At 41.7% G+C, this 16,181-nt stretch overlaps 1 protein-coding gene and 8 non-coding genes across 9 annotated transcripts in view; 4 read left to right on the top strand and 5 right to left on the bottom strand.

The window, feature by feature from the left end:
* ZBTB45 (zinc finger and BTB domain containing 45) overlaps positions 1–16,181 on the bottom strand; it is a 500,250-nt gene that overhangs the window by 199,128 nt on the left and 284,941 nt on the right. The window lies entirely within an intron of this gene.
* On the top strand, positions 647–719 carry TRNAR-CCU (transfer RNA arginine (anticodon CCU)). The gene has a single exon. It is a non-coding gene; the product is annotated as a tRNA-Arg (tRNA).
* On the bottom strand, positions 928–1,000 carry TRNAF-GAA (transfer RNA phenylalanine (anticodon GAA)). Its single transcript has one exon. It is a non-coding gene; the product is annotated as a tRNA-Phe (tRNA).
* On the top strand, positions 2,461–2,543 carry TRNAL-CAG (transfer RNA leucine (anticodon CAG)). The gene has a single exon. It is a non-coding gene; the product is annotated as a tRNA-Leu (tRNA).
* On the bottom strand, positions 3,456–3,528 carry TRNAF-GAA (transfer RNA phenylalanine (anticodon GAA)). The gene has a single exon. It is a non-coding gene; the product is annotated as a tRNA-Phe (tRNA).
* On the top strand, positions 4,144–4,226 carry TRNAL-CAG (transfer RNA leucine (anticodon CAG)). The gene has a single exon. It is a non-coding gene; the product is annotated as a tRNA-Leu (tRNA).
* Positions 6,008–6,090, top strand: TRNAL-CAG (transfer RNA leucine (anticodon CAG)). Its single transcript has one exon. It is a non-coding gene; the product is annotated as a tRNA-Leu (tRNA).
* TRNAF-GAA (transfer RNA phenylalanine (anticodon GAA)) lies at positions 6,960–7,032 on the bottom strand. The gene has a single exon. It is a non-coding gene; the product is annotated as a tRNA-Phe (tRNA).
* Positions 9,333–9,405, bottom strand: TRNAF-GAA (transfer RNA phenylalanine (anticodon GAA)). The gene has a single exon. It is a non-coding gene; the product is annotated as a tRNA-Phe (tRNA).

Raw genomic sequence — 16,181 nt, 5'->3', positions numbered from 1 at the left:
AGATACACTAAAGACACTTATTGTCTCTCTGATTCATTCTCGCCTTGACTACTGTAACTCCTTACTTATCGGTCTTCCCCTCACTAAACTCTCCCCTCTACAATCTATTCTGAATGCAGCGGCCAGGCTCATCTATCAGTCTAGACGCTACAGCGATGCCTCTGGTCTGTGCTAGTCACTACATTGGCTGCCCATTCAATATAGAATAAAATATAAAGTTATCCCCCTCATCCACAAGGCTCTCCATAATGTCGCACCTTCATACATTTCCTCCCTCATTATTATTATTTATTTATTTATATAGCACCATTAATTCCATGGTGCTTTACATTTGGGGGTTACATACAATACACAGAATATACAGGGAGATATAATGCTAATAATGACCGACTGGCACAGTGGGGTAGAGGGCCCTGCCCGTGAGGGCTTACAATCTATGAGGGAAGGGGGGTAGAGACAGAAGGAGAGGGGGAGACTGTACAGATGGTGGTGCGGTGATAGTGTTATTGGAGGTTGTAGGCCTTCCTGAATAGGTGAGTCTTCAGGGCCTTCTTGAAGCCTGTGATTGTGGGGGTCAGTCTTATGTGTCGTGGTAAGGAGTTCCAGAGTATGGGAGATTCTTTCTAGGGTACATTGAAGTATATGGGCCCCAGTGGCCTAATGGATAAGGCACTGGCCTCCTAAGCCAGGGATTGGGGGTTCGAGTCCCATCTGGGGTGGTTACTCTTTTTGTTGACTTTCTTGATAATGGCAATATTTATACTAAGAAGTTACTTATATATTAACTACAAGTATCTCTGAGCTTACTCAGCTGCTAACTGGCCTGGAAGGTGTTAAGTGAACTGCAAGCGTTCCAGATAAGTTATTTAGGTTCATACACTTCAGTTGAAGCATTTTGCAATTTAAACAGTGAAGAAAACTTGAACCTGCCGAAACCCGGGATCGAACCAGGGACCTTTAGATCTTCAGTCTAACGCTCTCCCAACTGAGCTATTTCGGCTACTTTGGTGCTGGAGTGAAAGTGAATCTTGAAATCTCAAGATCGGCTCAACCCTAGTCTGGAGACACATAGTTTATCAGTGAAAAAACAGACTACACATATATAAAGGCCTAACACAACAGTATGTGGATGATCCCCTTTGTTGTTTACATTGCACCTCTTGTGTGTAGGACTCTGTATTACTAATGATGTTCCCCTCCCAAAACAGGTGTAAAAGGTCTTGGAAGATTAACATACCTTAGCAGTTGAGTAGGTACTGTATGGTTGATGGGCTGGTTGACCAAGTATCTATGGTAAGAGGTTGATCTTAGACATGTACTTAATGTTCTCTCACTCTTTAGCCTGCTACGTCTTTCTAAATGCAAACAAATAATGGGGTTTAATTATCAAATGCGCCTCTTTTTGTTGAAAGTTGCGCCCTTTTCATTTCTGGTGGGACTTACCAATCGGGCATAAGCTGTAGATAAAGTCCATGTGCATGTCGTCGTCATCATGTGTCTTGCACCTTTTTTTTTTTTTTTTTTTTTATAAATATAGGTGTTGGCATGTGAATTTATCCAAAAAGCTACACAATAAATAAGGTGCAGACACAGAACACAATGGTATTTAAAGAAGCAGAAACAAGTGACTTCTCAGGGTCTGCAAAATGAAAGCCAAAAAAACGTGACCTTTTACAGTCGCAGCAAAATGGATGGAATTCTAATGAATCCCATCCCCACATTGTGGTAAGATATGCGTAAACGCAGCGGTTTCCACAACCATTGTGGTTTTTTAAATCATAGCATGTCAATTATACCTACGGAAATGTCTGCGGTTTCCCTATAGGTATAATAGAAGCAGAGGAAGTCTCTTTGATTCTTCTGTCAAAAGAGCTGTGGGAAGACCTGCGAGTCGTTTCCGCTACGGTTTTTCTCGCAGCGCATTTTTGCTGTTGGACGCCACATGTGGCCTAAGCTTAAAATACAGTAGTTGCATGAAAATGAGACATCACAATCAAAGCAACATAAACATACACTAGACACCGTGATGAAACATTACAGGTACAGAACATAAATCCTCAGCATATAAACAGCACGAGGTACGCCTGAGCAAGCGCCCAGTCTAAAGCTGGCCATACATGTTAGATTTAGGCTGTCATTGCTTGTCTCAAATGAATGGTAGTTGGTTGGTCGTACAACCAACTCTCCCAAACACATGAACAACCAAAATGAGTCAGATTTTGGTTCTGACCAACTTTAGTTGATGGTTGACTGTATGTGACACGCTGTCGTGGGTTTATGCAGGAACAAAGAGCAGGCAGTCTAAAATCTGCCACTTGAGATAATCTAATGTGTGTGGCCAGCTTAGGTCTTGCACCTTAAGCCATACATGTGGAAGGTGGTATACAACTGTATATGTTGCAGGTCTTACTGATATGAAAATTGGTCTGGAAGGATTTAATGGACTAAGCCCTGAAGGAAGTCAGGATGGCCGAGCGGTCTAAGGCGCTGCGTTCAGGTCGCAGTCTCCTCTGGAGGCGTGGGTTCGAATCCCACTTCTGACAGAACATTTTTTACTATATGCTATATCAAGGATCCTCAAACTTTTTAAAACAGAGAGCCAGTTCACTGTCCCTCAGACTATTGGAGGGCCGAAATATACTTTAAAAAAAAATGTATTGAGGTTAACCTTTTTTTTTTTTGTTTAAAATTTGTTGAGTTATTTTACATTGCTCATATGTCACTCAGTTGATGAGTTCGTAACAAAAATTTTAAATTTTTTTGCAGTTTAAATGGGTGAAAAGTAAAACTTCCCAAAACCCAGGAACAACCCAGTGACCTTCAGATTTTGTGTCTAACACACTCCTAACTGAGCTAATTTGTATATGTACTATAGTAGGTAAGTTGATTTGGGGGCTTTATAGTGACAGTGTACTAGCCCATAAATATGTCTCTTTTTGGCTTTAGAGGTTACATGTTTAGAGAACTGTTTGTGCTTCCAAAACATTTGTTCAGTGTACAAAAATTAAAAAAAAAAAAAAAAAAAAAAAAGCAGCAACATGCAGTGAGTATATATTGGAGACTGCAGATAATTAGAAGGAATTGGAGCAAAATTTAGACTTTTTATTTTTTTAAACCTCAGATGACATACAAATGATCAAATCTGATTCTTTCTAGGGTACATTGAAGTCTGTGGGCCCCAGTGGCCTAATGGATAAGGCACTGGCCTCCTAAGCCAGGGATTGTGGCCTCGAGTCTCATCTGGGGTGGTTACTTTTTTGTTGACTTTCTTGATAATGGCAATATTTATACTAACAAGTTACTTATGTATTAACTACAAGTACCTCTGAGCTTACTCAGCTGCTAACTGGCCTGGAAGGTGTTAAGTGAACTGCAAGCATTCCAGATAAGTTATGTACGTTCATACTCTTTAGTTGAAGTAGTCTGCAATTGAAACAGTGCCGAAAAGTTGAACCTGCCGAAACCCGGGATCGAACCAGGGACCTTTAGATCTTCAGTCTAACGCTCTCCCAACTGAGCTATTTCGGCTACTTGATGGGTGCTGGAGTGAAAGGGTATTGGTGCATAACTATATAGTGGCAAATTTATTAAGTAAAGTAAAAAAACGCTTTCAGGCGGTTTTCCCATCCTTTAAGAGAACGGGCCGCAAAAAACGCGTTGCATTTTTTACCACACTTTTTTTTGTAAAAAAAAAAAAAGATCGAGAACAGAATTCAGATCTGATTGATCAACCGTAGTTACCTGCACAGAACAGCTGCCACATTCTGGAGCTCCGAGCCGTCGTTCTCTGTCCTCTCCTCTCTCATTGACACGCCGGCAGAGCGCCGTGTGCACTCCCGCCTCCCTAGGCTAGAGTCCTGGCCTCTAGGGGCTTAATGCAACTATTATGCCCGTGTTCGGCCTCCTGCTCATTATCTGAAGGGGGGGCATCAGAAACTGGAGCTTGGTTTTTTTTGTTTTTTTTTTATATTTATTTATTTTTAAGGTTTTACTGTCTCCTGTTATATTGGTCTGTATATGTTGCTAATTGCAATGTTTAATGTTTTGTATATAAATCTGTGTAATCTATTTCAATCAATTACAAGTAGGTCTGATTTTACTACTGTCCAGTCTGGAAAGAGTTAATTTTAAAGCTCAAGAGAAGTCAGGATGGCCGAGTGGTCTAAGGCGCTGCGTTCAGGTCGCAGTCTCCTCTGGAGGAGTGGGTTCAAATCCCACTTCTGACATAATTGTTTTTTTATAATTACAGTCTATTGTGGTTACATATATGTTGCTGTTACTTTGATAAATGTTTTAGTATGCATAATAACCTTGTATTATACATAATAACCAATAAAGGTTATTATGGTATGTAAGTTATTTTACGTACCTCTTGGCTGAAGTGGTAAATTACAAAATTTAGGAAGTACAGGATTTTCATTAGTGCTTGTAAAATAAAAAGACAATGTTCCTCAGGTGTTTTTCCCACTGATTTTAGAATTTGACACTCTCACTTAATTAAGTTCTGGCAGCCTTCTTTACTCATCATCCCACTAATTTCCTTCTTATTCTTAAAAGAATTCAATAAACTTTCATTAAAACGAGCCTCCATTAAAACTACTGGTATCCATATCTAGATTACACAAGGCATCTGCATTCAATCTCAACTGACATGAACGCAATCAGATGCCATGTGCAACTAAGACAGGTTGAAACTCGCACACAGACCGGTTCAGGCTAAAGCCCCACGTTGCGGAAACACAGCTTCTTTGGTTGCAGATTTTGCTGCGGTTTTTTGAGCCAAAGCCAGGAGTGGATTGAGAAGAAGGTAGACGTATAAGAACTTCCTATATATTTTCCATTCCTTTTCTAGCCATTCTTGGCTTTGGCTCAAAAAAACGCAAAATGGGCAACAAAAAAAAAGCTGTGTCTCCTCAGCCTAAAAACTGCATAGGGCCAGGGCCCCACGGGCCGGAAACGCGGAAGCAACCGCGGCGCGAATGCATTTTTGGTGGGACTTACTAATCGGGCATAAGCTGTAGATAAAGTCCATGCGTATGTCGTCATGTGTCTTGCACCTTTTTTTTTAATGTAGGTGTTGGCAATGTGCCGAATTTGTCCAAAAGGCGCAACTACACAATAAATAAGGTGCAGACACAGAACACAATGGTATTTAAAGAAGCAGAAACAAGTGACTTCTCAGGGTCTGCAAAATGAAAGCGAAAAAACCGTGACCTTTTAAAGTCACAGCAAAATGGATGGGATTCTAATGAATCCCATCCCCACTTTGTGGTAAAATATGCGTAAACGCAGCGGTTTCCACAACCATCGTGGTTTTTGAAATCATAGCATGTCAATTATACCTACGTAAATGCCTGCGGTTTCCCTATAGGTATAATAGAAGCAGAGGAAGTCTCTTTGATTCTTCTGTCAAAAGAGCTGTGGGAAGACCTGCGATGCGTTTCCGCTACGGTTTTTCTCGCAGCGCATTTTTGCTGTTGGACGCCACATGTGGCCTAAGCTTAAAATACAGTAGTTGCATGAAAATGAGACATCACAATCAAAGCAACATAAATATACACTAGACACCGTGATGAAACATTACAGGTACAGAACATAAATCCTCAACATATAAACAGCACGAGGTACGCCTGAGTAAGCGCCCAGTCTAAAGCTGGCCATACATGTTAGATTTTAGGCTGTCATCGCTTATCTCAAATGAACGGTAGTTGGTTGGTTGTACAACCAACTCTCCCAAACACATGAACAACCACAATGAGTCAGATTTTGGTTCTGACCAACGTTATTTGATGGTTGACTGTATGTGACACGCTGTCGTGGGTTTATGCAGGAACCAAGAGCAGGCAGTCTAAAATCAGCCACTTGAGATAATCTAATGTGTGTGGCCAGCTTAGGTCTTGCACCTTAAGCCATACATGTGGAAGGTGGTATTCAACTGTATATGTTGTAGGTCTTACTGATGTGAAAATTGGTCTGGAAGGAGTTAATGGACAAAGCATTGTAGGAAGTCAGGATGGCCGAGCGGTCTAAGGCGCTGCGTTCAGGTCGCAGTCTCCTCTGGAGGCGTGGGTTCGAATCCCACTTCTGACAGAACATTTTTTACTATATGCTATATCAAGGATCCTCAAACGTTTTTAAACAGGGGGCCAGTTCACTGTCCCTCAGACTATTGGAGGGCCGAAATATACTTTAAAAAAAAATGTATTGAGGTTAACCTTTTTTTTGTTTAAAATTTGTTGAGTTATTTTACATTGCTCATATCATCACTCAGTTGATGGGTTCGTAACAAAATTTAAAATTTTTTTGCAGTTTAAATGGGTGAAAAGTAAACCTTCCCGAAAACCAGGATCGACCCACTGACCTTTAGATTTTGTGTCTAACGCAGTCACAACTGAGCTATTTTGGCTATGTACTATAGATAGTAGGTAAGTCGGCTTGGGGGCTTTATAGTGACAGCGTACTAGCCCATAAATATGTCTCTTTTTGGCTTTAGAGGTTGTATCTTTAGAGAACTGTTTGTGCTTCCAAAACAGTTGTTCAGTGTACAAATTTAAAAAGAAAAAAAAAAGCAGCAACAAGCAGTGAGTATATATTGGAGACTCTGCAGATAATTAGAAGGAATTGGAGCAAAATTTAGACTTTTTTTTTTTTTTTAAACCTCAGATGACATACAAATTATCAAATCTGATTCTGTCTAAGGAACATTGAAGTATATGGGCCCCAGTGGATTGTGGGTTCGAATCCGATCTGGGGTGGTTTTTTTTTTTGTTGGTTTTTTTTTGATAATATTTATACTAACAAGTTACTTATGCATTAACTACAAGTATCTCTGAGCTTACTCAGCTGCTAACTGGCCTGCAAGGTGTTAAGTGAACTGCAAGCGTTCCAGATAAGTTATTTAGGTTCATACACTTCAGTTGAAGCATTTTGCAATTTAAACAGTGTAGAAAATTTGAATCTACCGAAACCCGGGATCGAACCAGGGACCTTTAGATCTTCAGTCTAACGCTCTCCCAACTGAGCTATTTCCGCTACTTGATCAAGGCTGGAGTGAAAGGGTATTGGTGCATAAGTATATTGGGGCAAAGACTATGTTATTACACACCTTCCATGGCCCCTGGTTGTTATTCTCTGGGGCCTTGAGTCTTAATTCTGCATCATCTTTAGACTTAGTTCACACGTAAATAATGTGTGGCTTATTTTGGCACCAGAAAAAAACACTTCCTAATTAGGAAATGGTTTTTTGACCTTGGCACGCTTTTTGTGGAGCTTTTTTTTTATTTTGTAAAAAACGCTTTCAGGCAGTTTTCCCATCCTTTAAGAGAACGGGCCGCAAAAAACGCGTTGCGTTTTTTACCACACTTTTTTTGTAAAAAAAAAAAGATCGAGAACGGAATTCTGATCTGATTGATCAACCCTAGTTACCTGCACAGAACCGCTGCCGCATCCTGGAGCTCCAAGCCTTCGTTCTCTGTCCTCTCCTCTCTCATTGATACGCCGGCAGAGCGCCGTGTGTGCTCCCGCCTCCCTAGGCTAGTGTTACTGATGCTGGGAGTAGGCGGGGGAGGAGAGGACAGAGAACGACGGCCGGGAGCGGCAGCGGTTTTGTGCAGGTAACCGGACAGCAGGGGGAACTAGGTAGCCGTCGGATCGGAAATTGGGTTTTAAAAATGATCCTGAAATCTCAAGATCGCCTCAACCCTAGTCTGGAGACACACAGTTTATCAGTGAAAAAAAACAAACTACACATATATAAAGGCCTAACAACAGTAGGTGGATGATCCCGTTTGTTGTTTACATTGCACCTCTTGTGTGTAGGACTCTGTATTACTAATGATGTACCCCTCCCAAAACAGGTGTAAAAGGTCTTGGAAGATTAACATACCTTAGCAGTTGAGCAGGTACTGCATGGTTGATGGGCTGGTTGACCAAGTATCTATGGTAAGAGGTTGATCTTAGACATGTACTTAATGTTCTCTCACTCTTTAGCCTGCTACGTCTTTCTAAATGCAAACAGATAATGGTGTTTAATTATCAAATGCGCCTCTTTTTGCCGAAATTTGAAAGTTGCGCCCTTTTAATTTCTGGTGGGACTTACCAATCGGGCATAAGCTGTAGATAAAGTCCATGTGCATTTTTTTTTTTTTTTTTTAATAAATATAGGTGTTGGCACGTGAATTTGTCCAAAAAGCTACACAATAAATAAGGTGCAGACACAGAACACAATGGTATTTAAAGAAGCAGAAACAAGTGACTTCTCAGGGTCTGCAAAATGAAAGCCAAAAAAACGTGACCTTTTACAGTCGCAGCAAAATGGATGGAATTCTAATGAATCCCATCCCCACTTTGTGGTAAAATTTGCGTAAACGCAGCAGTTTCCAAAACCATTGTGGTTTTTTAAATCATAGCATGTCAATTATACCTACGGAAATGCCTGCGGTTTCCCTATAGGTATAATAGAAGCAGAGGAAGTCTCTTTGATTCTTCTGTCAAAAGCGCTGTGGGAAGACCTGCGATGTGTTTCCGCTATGGTTTTTCTCGCAGCGCTCTTTTGCTGTGGGACGCCACATGTGGCCTAAGCCTAAAATACAGTAGTTGTATGAAAATGAGACATCACAATCAAAGCAACATAAATATACAGTAGACACCGTGACCAAACATTACAGGTACAGAACATAAATCCTCAGCATATAAACAGCACGAGGTACGCCTGAGCAAGCGCCCAGTCTAAAGCTGGCCATACATGTTAGATTTAGGCTGTCATCGCTTGTCTCAAATGAATGGTAGTTGGTTGGTCGTACAACCAACTCTCCCAAACACATGAACAACCACAATGAGTCAGATTTTGGTTCTGACCAACGTTATTTGATGGTTGACTGTATGTGACACGCTGTCGTGGGTTTATGCAGGAACCAAGAGCAGGCAGTCTAAAATCAGCCACTTGAGATAATCTAATGTGTGTGGCCAGCTTAGGTCTTAAGCTGCTAACTGGCCTGGAAGGTGTTAACTCTCCTCCCGGCTCTCACTGTACAGCGCGATTGGCTGTGCTGTGAAGAAGGACGTCTCTGGCTAACTGTCAGAAACGCCCTTCTGACCATAGAAGAGCTACGGTACCGGACCGTAAGCTCTTCACACAGGGCCCAGATCGGGAAAGCCGACAGTGTGCTGAACTCAGCGCACTGTCAGCTTTCCGGCAGTATATAGAACTGCCTATGGGCAAAATGGTGAACGGTCCTCTTTAAGTTACCTGCAAGCGTTCCAGATAAGTTATTTAGGTTCATACACTTCAGTTGAAGCATTTTGCAATTTAAACAGTGAAGAAAACTTGAATCTGCCGAAACCCGGGATCGAACCAGGGACCTTTAGATCTTCAGTCTAACGCTCTCCCAACTGAGCTATTTCGGCTACTTGATCAGGGCTGAAGTGAAAGTGTATTGGTTCATAAGTATATTGGGGCAAATTTATTAAGACTATGTTATTACACACCTTCCATGGCCTCTGGTTATCATTCTCTGGGGCCTTGAGTCTTAATTCTGTATCACCTTTAGGATGTGCCCTGGGGGACTATCACCACTATCAGGTACACAGCAGGCCCCCCAGCCCAGGAACGTGGTATAAAACTGTATCTGTTGTGGGTCTGGAAGGAGTTAATGCACTTACTATAGCAGGACATTAGGGTGGCTGAGGGGTCAAAGGCGCTGCGTTCAGGTTGTGGTCTCCTCTGGAGGTGTGGGATTGAATTGCAATACTTACAAGAAATTTAGTAGACAATCAGTTTTCCAGTTTCAGACCAATATTGAGAGACAAATGTTATTGTTTGTATAAAGAAAAGTTGTGCAATTTTCCAAAATCCTTTCTGTATTATTTCCCTGCAGTTTTCTAGATCTCTGCTTGCTGACATTCACTCTGCTTGCTTCTAATGGGTAAAAATCAGTCCCTGGTCATGTGATGGACACACAGGTGCACAGCTCGTTACCAGGCAGATGACTATAATGAGCCATGTACCTGTGTATTCATTACATGACTGTGGACTGTAGATCACATGACCATGGACTGATTTCCATCCACTGGGAATACACAGTTTAAGGGCATGTTCACACGGCTATGACGATATGCATCCCGCTCCTGTGTAGGCCCAAATGAATGGGCTCACACTGGTGCGTGTCTCAAGCTGCGGACATCGCGGCTGATTCAGCGCCAAGATAGGGCATGTCGTTTCTTTTTTCAACTACTAGCTCAAAATCCGCTGCCAAAACACTCTGTGTGAACTAAGCCTAAATGGGTGAAGAAAAATAAAACTTGCCGAAACCCAGGACCTTTAGATCTCTCCCAACTGAGCAACTTCGGCTATGTGCTGTAGTTAGTACATAGGTTGGTTTGTGGGCTTTATAGTGACAACGTACTAGCTCCTAATTACCGTATATACTCGAGTATAAGCTGAGTTTTTAAGCACAGTTTTTGTGCTGAAAAAGTGCGCCTCGGCTTATACTTTCGTCAATACGGTAATTGAAAATGTCTGGTCCACAGTGATAGACATCTGTGGGAGGCCGCTGGAGTAGCACTGCTAGCGATGATGATGTTTCCAGAGCATCTTCTCTGCCTTGAAAACATCTTAAGACGGCCCTGGAGACAGCACTGCCTCAACGACCACCTATCTGCAGCAGCGCTGTTCCAGCAGCCTCCCACAAATGTCTTTTACTGTGGACCAGTTAAATTACCACTCAAGTCAATACGGTAATTGACTCGACCGCATTGACTCGGCTGCAGCGGGCCTCCGCTCCAGTCCCGGCCCCCTCCCCGGCTACATCACACGCTGGGTGACGTGGCCACGTTAGCTCAGGCCCGCACTCGGCGTATGATGATGACGTCTTACTGCGTCTCAGCACAGGCAGTGTCATCACGCCCCCTATGCTGAGACGCAGGAGCAGCCGCGGGAGAAGATAAGCAGCCGTGGAAGAAGATGAGCAGTGGTGGCAGCGGGAGCAGCAGCGCGAGGTCAGTAAGTATGAGAACTTAATGTTTGTTTGTTTTATAATAGGCCGCTACCTGCTGAAGTATTCCCAGCAGGTATCGGCCTATTTACCAACCTCCCCAGGCCTGCTCACTGCCGACCCCTGCATCACCTTATTCTATAGGCCGCGGAAGCCGGCAGTGAGTAGGCCCGAGCCCCAGCCACGATCCCACTGCTGCTATTATTATATTCGGAGTCCCAGGGGAGGTGAGAGAAAATAAACAGTTTTACTCACCTCTCCGGGATCTGATGTTAATCCTAGCGGACTTCAGGCCTATATGGTAATATCTCAGACGTCACGTGGTCTGGGATATTACCATATAGGCCCAAAGCCTGTGGCAGTAGTAATAGCCTGTTACTGCTAGCACAGGCTTTGGGCCTATATGGCAACAGGCTGCTACTGCTACCATAATGCTTTGGGCCTATATGATAATGCCCCAGACATTCACACGGAGTAAAGGCGCGTGTATTTTGGCAAAATACAAGTGTAAAAAATACACGTGTAAAAATAAGACTCCCGTTGACTTCAATGGTAGTTTACACATGTATTTTGATGCGTATTTTGACGTGTTTTTTTACACGTGTAAAAAAATGTAATTGAGGTCAATGAGAGTCTTATTTTTACACGTGTATTTTGCCAAAATACACGCGCATTTACTCCGTGTGAACGAGCCCTAATGATGTACCCCTCCCAAAACAGGTGTAAAAGGTCTTGGAAGATTAACATACCTTAGCAGTTGAGCAGGTACTGCATGGTTGATGGGCTGGATGACCAAGTATCTATGGTAAGAGGTAAATTTTAGACATGTACTTAATGTTCTCTCACACTTTAGCCTGCTACGTCTTTCTAAATGCAAACTGAGATAACGGAGGTTAATTATTCTAATAAATCCCATCCCCACTTTGTGGTAAAATATGTACTGCGTAAACGCAGCGGTTTCCAAAACCATCGTGGTTTTTTAAATCATAGCATTAGAGATGAGCGAATATACTCAATCGAATACCTCCGTCGCATAGCTCCCATTGCAAAAACACTTCCGGGGCTTTGAAATTTTACCTTCCCTGGCGCCGAGAGCTATGCAACGGAGGTATTCAATCGAGTATATTCGCTCATCTCTACATAGCATGTCAATTATACCTACAGAAATGTCTGCGGTTTCCCTATAGGTACAATTGAAGCAGAGGAAGTCTCTTTGATTTTTCTGTCAAAAGTGCTGTGGGAAGACCTGCGATGTGTTTCCGCTACGATTTTTCTCGCAGCGCTTTCTTTGCTGTGAGACGCCACATGTGGCCTAAGCCTAAAATACAATAGTTGTATGAAAATGAGACATCACAATCAAAGCAACATAAATGTCTACACATTCTCAAAAGCTGAAAGCTCAGAGAAGTCTTCTACTTACCATGGCACACTCTCCTCACAATAGCACTACGTCACTCTGAACCTCTGACCTGGAACCTATGGTGGACACCATGAATACTGACTTAGACCCCACTACTCTCTTTGCAAAAATCAAATAACTGTTTTCTACTGAACTCTCTGATTTCACCAAAAAAACACAGAATTTTGGATCCAGAGTCTAGGAGGTGAAGGATAAACTGGATAAAGTTGCTGACACCCTGGAGAAGGATAAAAACCCGCCTTGATGATTCTGCTTAAAAATTTGAGACCATTGATATTAAATTGGAGTACCTGAAAAATAGGTCTAACAGAGCTCAGAGGAGTGACAGAATTGATAACTAACCTGTGGGAGAAAGTTACAACATTGTTCTCAGCTCCCATTCAACAGGCCAACCCTACACTGCTGCACATAGACCATATTCACCAAGCATAGGGGAGCCCAAAAAACCTGAATGTACCCAGGCACATTATTCTTAAGCTTTTGAAATTTTTCACCTCTACCGGGTCTGGCTCCATTTGTTCAGCTCCTAACACTAATGCAGTGCATTAGAATCAGGGCCGGTTTTAGACAAAGTGGGGCCCTCGGCAAAATTAAAAGTGGGGCCCCAAATGTTTAAATATTGTACCTGCTACATAATCATATTGTTAATTTGATGTACTGCACTGCCTATCACTGCTGTTTACTAGCGTGTTCATAAGGTCTTTAAAGAGGACCCTTCACCTTCTGTGGCACATGCGGTGTAATACATCGCTAGAAAGCTGACAGTGCGCTGAATTCAGCTTTCCTGTTCTGTGTCCCCGGTGAAGAGCTGTCAGTGCTGGTACTGTAGCTCTTCACTGTCAGAAGGGCGTTTCTGATAGTCACACAGGAACGCCATTCCTCTATAGCTCTGTACTGTGAAGGGGGCGTTGCTTACCGCCTAGCGATAATGCTGAACAGTGAGGAACTCGTCTATGGACGAGAACTATCAGGAGGGGCGGGGGGCGTTCCTCCCCGGTCTCACAGTACAGAGCTATAGGCACTACTGGGAGGAAGGGCATTTCTGAGTGACTGTCAGAAACCCCCTTCTGACAATGAAGAGCTACAGTACCAGCACCGATAGCTCTTCACCTGGGGCACAGATCTAAAAAGATCAATACCATACATCATCTGATAGGTGCTGTCAGCCTGATTTTTTTTTTTTTTTTTTTTTTTTTTTTTTACTAATAAGAAGCCAAACCTAAAGTATACAAGAAAACAGCTACAGAAACATTTCCTATATGATGTGCAATAAAAATAAAGAAAAAGTTACACTTTAATGGATGGAAAGTAAAATAGCAGGTAGATTAGATGAGGACTGATGAAACCAGGATAGTTTGTAGAGGAACCAGAGCCTAGTTGTAGAAGCACAGACTAGACCCAGATCTAGATACACAGACTAGACCCGGTTCTATATACACAGACTAGGCCCAGTTCTAGATACACAGACTAGACCCAGTTCTAGATACACAGACTAGACCCAGTTCTAGATGCACAGACTAGACACAGTTCTAGATGCACAGACTAGACACAGTTCTAGATATACAGACTAGACCCAGTTCTAGATACAGACTAGACACAGTTCTAGATATACAGACTAGATCCAGTTCTAGATACAGACTAGACACAGTTCTAGATATAAAGACTAGATCCAATTCTATATACACAGACTAGACCCAGTTCTAGATACACAGACTAGACACAGATCTAGATACACAGACTAGACCCAGATCTAGATACACAGACTAGACCCGGTTCTAAATACACAGACTAGGCCCGGTTCTAGATACACAGACTAGGCCCGGTTCTAGATACACAGACTAGACCCGGTTCTAGATACACAGACTAGACCCGGTTCTAGATACACAGACTAGACCCGGTTCTAGATACACAGACTAGACCCGGTTCTATATACACAGACTAGACCCAGTTCTAGATACACAGACTAAACACAGTTCTAGATATACAGACTAGACCCAGTTCTAGATACAGACTAGACACAGTTCTAGATATACAGACTAGATCCAGTTCTAGATACAGACTAGACCCAGTTCTAGATACACCGACTAGACCCAGTTCTGACAAGTGAGCTGATACTTCTGGTGCGGAGCTTGTAATGATATAATTCTTAGACTACACTTTCATGTATCACTGACTACAGTTATAAACGTGAGGTTCTTGGCACACAATTTAGTAAATTGTGCGAGCCCATCTGCCACGTCACGGCGACCTCATTCAGATGGGTCCCTACACTAAGACTTTACTTCTAGAATAAATGATGACCCCCCCCCCCACCTATACACCCCAGAGATCAAGTTTTTATAAACTGCCCTGTAACAGTGAGTCTATAAGAAGGTGATCTCCTTCCCTATATGTAAAGTGTTAGTATAGGGACCCATCATAATAAGGCCACTAAGTGGTTGATGGGATCAAACATGTTATGCAGAATTTCTGTTCTAACATCTCTATGGCTAAAACATAGTAATATATGATAGGATACTAGTAATAGTAAGGTAATATAACATCTGTCTATCTATTCAATTTGTTTAAATATACACCTTACACTTACTGTATATAGAGATACATTACATATGTGGTATAACTTAAAACAGGTATATATACAGTATATAATTAGAGAAATATATACATGCAATACACACCTTACACACACTGTATATGGAAAAATGGCAAAATGAAAGAAAGCACTACAAGGTATTGTGAAAAAATCTGTACTGAGCCCATTCACCCATCATGTAGTGCGACCTTTGTAATAGTCAGTAAGTAGTATCCACTTATCTAATATACCCGAAGTGTGTATGTATACATCCTAATAAGTGTACATATATATATATATATATATATATATATATATATATATACACACACACACACACTGGACAAAACATATATAAAATACAGACATCTGCACAAATTGTACATACAAATAAGTACAAATAAGTAAAATAGATATAGACACGTCATATATAATTAGCACACACACCTTTACCTATATTGTTTACATAGATTCCTATAAGTATTATCATATTAAATGGGATATACTACAGTATTTATCTCTATTCATAGGATAGAAGATATATTACACATCCTAAGGGTCCATTCACACTGAGTAACGTGCCGCGTGATGTGGCACGTATACGGCGTGTGAGACTTTGCGCACCGTAAAAGCTCCCATTGATTTCAATGGGAGGCTGGATCGTATACGCTGCGTTATTTTGTGGCCTCAGCTCTCCGTTTACCTCCCCTCCTCTCCTTTGTTTTACCTCCTCCAACCTTCTCCTCCGCTGAACCCTTCTCTCCTCCTACACTAACACCCCACCACTACTCTCCTCCTAGTAATCTACTATAGGATACTAATGATAATAATGTACTATAATGGATTACAGATATATGTATTCTATGTAATTAACTATATGTTTAAATATACACAACTTATACTTACAGTATATAGTATATAATGCTTAAGTGACAAGTATGTAACTACAGATATATGTACATGCAGTACACGGCTTACATTAATTGGATTTACAACTCTATCTATCTATCTATATATATATATATATATATATATATATATATATATATATATATTTAGTACAAGAGTCTATAAATAGACTGTTTACTTAGATACCTATAGGTATTGTAGTATTAGGTAGGTCTCCCTTATCTACCCCTACCTCCTCTACCCCTCTGTGCCTCTCTTCTCTTCATCTCCGCACCTCATGCCTCTCCTC

This window comes from Leptodactylus fuscus, chromosome 6 (assembly GCF_031893055.1).
Source record: "Leptodactylus fuscus isolate aLepFus1 chromosome 6, aLepFus1.hap2, whole genome shotgun sequence".
Taxonomy (NCBI): Eukaryota; Metazoa; Chordata; class Amphibia; order Anura; family Leptodactylidae; genus Leptodactylus; species Leptodactylus fuscus.
The sequence above is the reverse complement of the archived record's forward strand: the minus strand, read 5'-3'. Positions and strand labels throughout refer to the sequence as shown.